The following is a 7,500-nucleotide window of genomic DNA, read 5'->3' as shown; positions in this document are numbered from 1 at the left end:
ACAGGAATTTTGTAAAGTTGCCCAAATAGTGCAAGGAATAGCAACGCATGTCCCCTTTGGAACACGCTAACATTGTGGCAAATGTGATTACCTTCTCCAGAGAGAGACAAGAAGATAGATACCAATTTCCTCTGTGCGTTCAGTTGAAAGTTATCCGGCTGCAAGCTAGCCTAGCTTAGCACAAATTAATGGAAGCGGATACGGACGAGCTAGCCTAGCTGTTGACCAAAAACACCTCTTTCTGAGTTTTAAGCTAGGCTAGTGGTCTGTATTCGTTTCCATTCATTTGTGCTAAGCTAGGCTAGCTTGCAGCCGGATAGCTTTCTACTGAACGCACAGAGGGGAACTAGTATCTATTTTCTCGTCTGACTCTGGAGAAGACAAGGATGTCCCATGATGTTGGTGTGTTCCTCCTTCATTTTATTTGGTTTCTATTGTGCCGTGTCGTGTGTCCAGAACAGATCAGATGGTACAAGCTTGGTGCCGTTACTGTATCGGCATATTTTCATTATATATGTATATATTATACAGTATATTCCATATTGTGTTACACAGTATATTGTTATGCACTTTACTGTTACATTTGCACTCTGGTTGGGGAGAGAACAGATGGTAGAGGTAAACGGTACTCTATCCCCCCCCCTCACAGTGAGCTGTGGTGTTCCACAAGGAAGCATACTAGGACCGCTACTCTTCCTAATTTATGCAAATGACATGTCGTCAGCCTGTGACTGCAACTTGTTCCTGTTTGCGGACGACTCAGCCCTGCTGGTCTCTGACAAGAACAAATTGCAGGTTGAAAAAACCCTCAGCACGGAACTAGGCAAAATCTGCATATGGCTCGCTGATAACAAACTATCATTACACATGGGCAAAACAGAGTCCATTCTCTTCGGTTCAAATAACAAACTCAGCAAGACCGACGGCTTCTCAGTTACAGTGGGTGACAATATTGTCACAAGGAAAGACGAAATTACCTACCTGGGTTCCATTCTAGAGGCAAATCTTTCCTGTGACAAAATGGCATCCAATGTAATAAAAAAAGTCAACCAACGAACTAGATTCTTGTACCGGATCTCCTCTCTGGTAAACAAGAATACCCTGAGGACTCTGGCAGGAGCACTCATTCAAGGGTACTATGACTATGCGTGCACCTCATGGTACCAAAGCACCTCAAAGGCGCTTAAAACAAAATTACAAACATCACAAAACAAACTGGTCAGACTACTACTTGACCTGAACCCCAGAACCCACCTCACCCCTGCCCACTTTGCCAACCTAGGATGGCTTAGAGTAGACGACAGAGTACAGCAACTTGCAATGGGCCTGGTCTACAAGATACACTATACGACCGGGGTGCCCATGTACATGTCAAAATACTTCCCAAAGGTCAGTGAATACCACAACCACTACACCAGAGGAAGCTCAACAAATCATGTTAAACCCAGATTCGGCTCAAACAAGGGACTAAACACGTTTCGCAATTATGCCACAACAATGTGGAACGCCCTACCCAAAGCTGTAAAGGAATGTGAATCCCTGCCCACATTCAAAACCGCCCTTAAAGAGCACCTACGGGAGGCTGCAATTCGAAACTGGCCACCGTAAATGCCCAAAACCCCCACCACCTCCTAATAGACAGTCTCCTCCCCACCGCATGTATATATTCCCTCCCCGCCGTATGTATATTCCCCTCCCACCCACCCACCCCCTCCTAATGTACAGTCCCCTCCCCATCATATGTATATACTCTGTCAGGATCTAGGGGTAACAGTACTGTATATTTGAATACCGCCTATGTCACAAATGTATCAGTACTAAATACCTATATGTCCCTATGCCATAAATGTCATGTATGTTATGTATGTCATAAATGTCTATATGAATTGAAAATGGGGGACCCTGATGGAAACAAGACAAACGTCTTTCTCAGGTCTGCATCCCCTTAACAATTGTATGTATTGAGCCGTACTGTATTGTACCCATTCTGCAATCTGTTAAATAAAGTTTTCATTCATTCATTCATTCATTCATTCATTCATTCATTCATTCATTCATTCATGCCAAACTTATTTTTTTCGTTGTACTGTACTTGTGCTGTACGATGACAATATATGGCCAAGTTCAGCTCCAACTCCATAGTGAAGTTCGCCGACGACACGGTGGTGGTGGGGCTGATCTCGGACAACGACGAGAAGGCCTACCGAGAGGAGGTTGAGGTACTGGAACGTTGGTGCCAGGACAACAGCCTGCTCCTGAACATTGGTAAAACCAAGGAGCTGATCGTGGATTATAGGAGAGGACAGCAGGAGACACACACACCACTGATGATTAACGGGGCTACCGTGGACAGGGTGAGCAGCTTCAAGTACCTGGGGGTCCACATCTCAGAGGACCTGACATGGTCAACACACATAGACACAGTAGTAAAGAAAGCGAAGCAGCGCCTCTACCACCTGAGACAGTTAAGGAAGTTCAGAGTATCGGGGAAGATACTCCAGTCCTTCTACTCAGGAGCTGTAGAGAGCATCTTGACCGGAAACATCACTGCCTGGTATGGGAACAGCACGGCACAGGACAAGAAGGCCCTACAGAGAGTGGTGCGCTCAGCCGAGCGTACCACGGGTATTGCGCTACCTCCCCTGCAGGCTCTATACAACAAGAGGTGCAAATCCAGAGCCTGCAGGATAATGAAAGACCCCCACCACCCCAATAACAGCCTGTTCCAGCTGCTGAGGTCAGGCAGACGCCTGCGAACCCCAGCTACTAGGACGGAGAGGCTTAGGCTAAGCTTCTTCCCCCAGGCCATCAGAGCCTTGAACAATGAACATTGAGAGACACAGAAACTGAACTATCCACACACAAGCACACACAAGCACATACACGACACGCACGCTGAGCACGCTCACACACTAGCAGCCACTTTAACACTCATGCCGCACACACGCACACTTATGGCCAGAGGAAAGGCCACTTTAAAGTAGTATAACATCAGGAACAGTGTATTGCACTACTAAAGCTACCTAGCATGTCCTATATGCTCTGTAAATACTAATGTACAGATACCGAGATGGCACACCATGTACCTGTTTATTGCACTGTTTTATTGGATTCTATTAATATGTTGTACCACTGTATTTTTATTGGATTCTATTATATGTTGTACCACTGTATTGCACATCGTCGCGGGCAAGACCAGCCGCATTTCATTGTATACCTGTATGCCGTGACAATTAAAACTCTTGACTTGACTTGACTTGACTTATTTTGATCTAATCTTTTCACAGAAGTGTCTCTTTCTCGTCACATTACTGCATTTGTATATCACTCGCCTTTTGTGTTAGCAGGTCAGATTTTGATAACTCAGCACAAAGCACTCAAATATATATATATATATATATTTTACCTCATAACTAACTTATTATCTATTCATAACCATACAATTACTAATATATACAGTGTATAAAGTATAATATATATATATATTATATTTTATGGTCCCAAGACCATTTACTAGGACCGGGCGATTAATCGATCAATTTCAATTAGGTTTTTGGCACACAAAAAAACACACACACACAGACAGACAGACAGACAGACAGACAGACAGACAGACAGACAGACAGACAGACAGACAGACAGACAGACAGACAGACAGACAGACAGACAGACAGACAGACAGACAGACAGACAGACAGACAGACAGACAGACAGACAGACAGACACACACAGACACACACACAGACACACACACAGACACACATATATATATAGAAACAGAACCAGCTTTCCTTTGATTAGTAGGAAGAGAGTTGCCGAAGCAGTTTTCTTATCAGTCCTGGACTATGGTCATGTAATTTATAGGCATGCTGCGGCCTCAACCCTTAAATCTGGACTCTGTATATCACTCTGCCCTCAGATTCATCACTAATGATAGATACAACACTCATCACTGTGTCCTTTATGAGAAGGTTGGTTGGTCACTGGAATTTGTAAATGTTTAAGGCCCTTAAGCTACCTCCTTATACTACATCAATATTGGAATGGAATTTTGGAACCTATGGAACCCGTTCTAGTGACTGGCTGGTCTTTTAAGGTCCCCAGAGTTTGCTCTGAACATGGTAAATCTGTGTTTCGCTATGATGCCCCTAAGCTCATGGAATGAACTCCAACAGTCCTTAAAGCTTGAGATTCTCCCCTCTGTTGCAGAGTTTAAAACCTTGATCACCAACCTTATTTATGCTCTCGCATTGTCCTGTGTGGCCAGGTCCACGGACGACAGTTACGGTCTGGACAGCTCTCAGTTTATGAGCCTAGAAAGGGTTCCTATTCACAGAATGGCTTTCTGTCTACAGCTTGCCGGCTGTGGAACTCTCTGCCCAGGGCCATCCAAAACTCCCCCACTATTGCTGTCTTCAAGAGGGGTGTGAAGCGACATCTGCAACAATAGGTTGCAGAGGGTGCTTGGCCACCACTCTTGAAGAACAGGAACATGACATGCTGTAATGAGGCTCTTTTAGAAAATTGTGTTGTCTATTTTATCTACTTGTTGTATTTATCTTATCTTCTTAACTCTTTCTTTGTGATTTATTATATTCTTCTTGGGACCATGTTGGAAACAAGTCGACAGACTTTCACATGTTATCCTTGTACTCCTTGTTTTTATACTTTTGTATAAATTGTATGTACTAAATACAAATCTAATCAAATCAAATCAAATCAACCTTTGTCAACCAAGTTGTACATGTTTTAATTGATTTGTTATCCTTACTTTTGTCTCGCCTTGTTGTCTTATTGTTATGATTTTATATGCTGTGATTTTATATGCCTTTTATTTAGCTTATTTCTGTATGTACACTCGACGTGACTGTAAATGAGGGAAACCTCAGTTTCGAGTTTAAATAAAGGTTTGAAATATTTCATTCACGCTATTGGTGTTATTGAACTGTTACACAACGTCTTCTGGTTTCTCTCAGACAGAGCTAGTACGGTCTATATCTGTGTCAAATCTATATATCTATATATAAATGACATGCAGTCAGCCTGCTCATGTGATCTCCTCCTCTACGCGGATGATTCGGCTATCATGGGCGACAGTAGAGCAGTCGTCTGGCAATCCGGAGGTTCCCGGTTCGATTCCCGCTCCTCCCGGGCAGCATGTCGATGTGTCCTTGAGCAAGACACTTAACCCCTAATTGCTCCCGATGAGCAGGTTGGCACCTTGCATGGTTGCCTCCGCCGTCGGTGTGTGAATGTGTGAGTGAATTTGTAAAATGTGAGGAACAAATTGTATAGCGCAAAAAAAGGAACAAAAGCAACGCGGTTATTGAAAGCAGACTTAGCATGGAGTTAGGAAATGTCAGTCAGTGGCTTTCAGAAAATCGACTGTCTCTCCATTATAGGAAAAACTGAATCTATTTTATTTTCTACTTCAAGGAAACAGAAAAAACAGGAAGGGTTCAAGGTACAGTTAGCCGGTAGCTCAGTTGTCACCAGTGCTAAATCAGTGGTGTATCTAGGGGGTGTTCTTTAGACAACACACTCTGAGGGGAAAGCATGTCTAAAAAGGTAATAGTCAAGGTTAACCACATAATTTAATTCCTTGCAAGAAATTCTAAATACCTGGACAGGAAAACTCTTAGAGCACTGGCAGGGGCATTAGTTCAGTGTCATTTCGACTATACTTGCTTGTCCTGGTATGACAGCGCCCCCAGCAACATGAAAAATAGACTTCAAACTGCCCAGAACAAGCTAGTTAGGATACATTTAGACCAGCCCCACTTCAACAGCCTAGGGTGGCTCAGGGTGGACAAAAGAGTATCAATGATCAAATGATGCCTAGTCTATAGGATTTATAAAGGGGAGGTGCCAAGTTACCTATACAATTATTTCCAATATGTCAAAAATAATCACAGCCATGAAACCAGAGGTAGAGACACAAACATAGTCCCTTTTAGATTTAAACTTATTTCGTACAGCCAGCAGACCTTCCTTTATTCAGCTGCAGTACTGTGGAACAGCCTGCCCAGCAGCATTAAACAGGCCCCTGGGTTAACTGGCTTCAAAAAGTGTGTAAGAACATGGCATGACATCGATATAGAAAGGAGAGGGTAGCATATTTATTATTCTTTTATCTTCTATACTGTATATATGCATATTGTCACTTAATGTTTTATGTTGATGTATGGCATGTCTCTTAATACCAGGGACCATGATGGAAATAAGTGCTTGCATTTTATCACGTTATCCCTTGGATGATGTCTCTAATCCACAATAAAATCATCAATCAATCAAAAGCCACGGTTCCTACTTCACAGAATGTATTTATTTATTATTAATAATAATAATAATAATAAACTGTATTTGTATACTGTAGCACCTTTCATACAAGGGTTGCAAGAAGTGTTTCACAGCTGAAAATACACTAAAATAGACACAACTAATGCAAAGTCAATGGGGCCTGTACAGACAGGAGTGTGACCCCATTGACTTTGCATTCGTTTTGTGGCTAACCAGATCTGCAGGTATCCAGTATGAAGAACAGCAGGGACTGCGCTGAGAAAGAACTCTACTGATCAACAACATCACTGGGAAGCAGGAACCAAAACTATCCCTTTAACCCTTTCACTACCACACTACAAAGGGTTAACCATTTCACTACCACACTACAAAGAGTTAACCCCTTCACTACAGCTACAGAAGGTTAACCATTTCACTACCACACTACAAAAGGTCAACCCTTTCACTACCACTACAGGTCAACCCTTTCACTACCACACTACAGAAGGTCAACCCTTTCACTACCACACTACAAAGGGTTAACCCCTTCACTACCACTACAGCAGGTTAACCCTTGCACTACCACACTACAAAGGGTAAACCCTTTCACTGCCACAATACAAAGGGTCAACCCTTTCACTACCACACTACAGAATGTTAACCCTTTCACTACCACACTACAAAAGGTCAACCCTTTCACTACCACTACAGGTCAACCCTTTCACTACCACACTACATAATGTCAACCCTTTCACTACCACACTACAGAAGGTTAACCTTTCACTACCACACTACAAAAGGTCAACCCTTTCACTACCACTACAGGTCAACCCTTTCACTACCACACTACAGAATGTCAACCCTTTCACTACCACACTAGAAAGGGTTAACCCCTTCACTACCACTACAGAAGGTTAACCCTTTCACTACCACACAACAAAGGGTCAACCCTTTCACTACCACACTACAGATGGTTAACCTTTCACTACCACACTACATAAGGTTAACCTTTCACTACCACACTACAGAAGGTTAACCTTTCACTACCACACTACAGACGGTTAACCTTTCACTACCACACTACAGAAGGTTAACCTTTCACTACCACACTACAGAAGGTTAACCTTTCACTACCACACTACAAAGAGTCAACCCTTTCACTACCACGACAGAAGGTTAACCTTTCACTACCACACTACAGAAGGTTAACCCTTTCACTAC

This window comes from Notolepis coatsorum, assembly GCF_963971535.1.
Source record: "Notolepis coatsorum genome assembly, contig: SCAFFOLD_549, whole genome shotgun sequence".
Lineage (NCBI taxonomy): Eukaryota > Metazoa > Chordata > Actinopteri > Aulopiformes > Paralepididae > Notolepis > Notolepis coatsorum.
The sequence above is the reverse complement of the archived record's forward strand: the minus strand, read 5'-3'. Positions refer to the sequence as shown.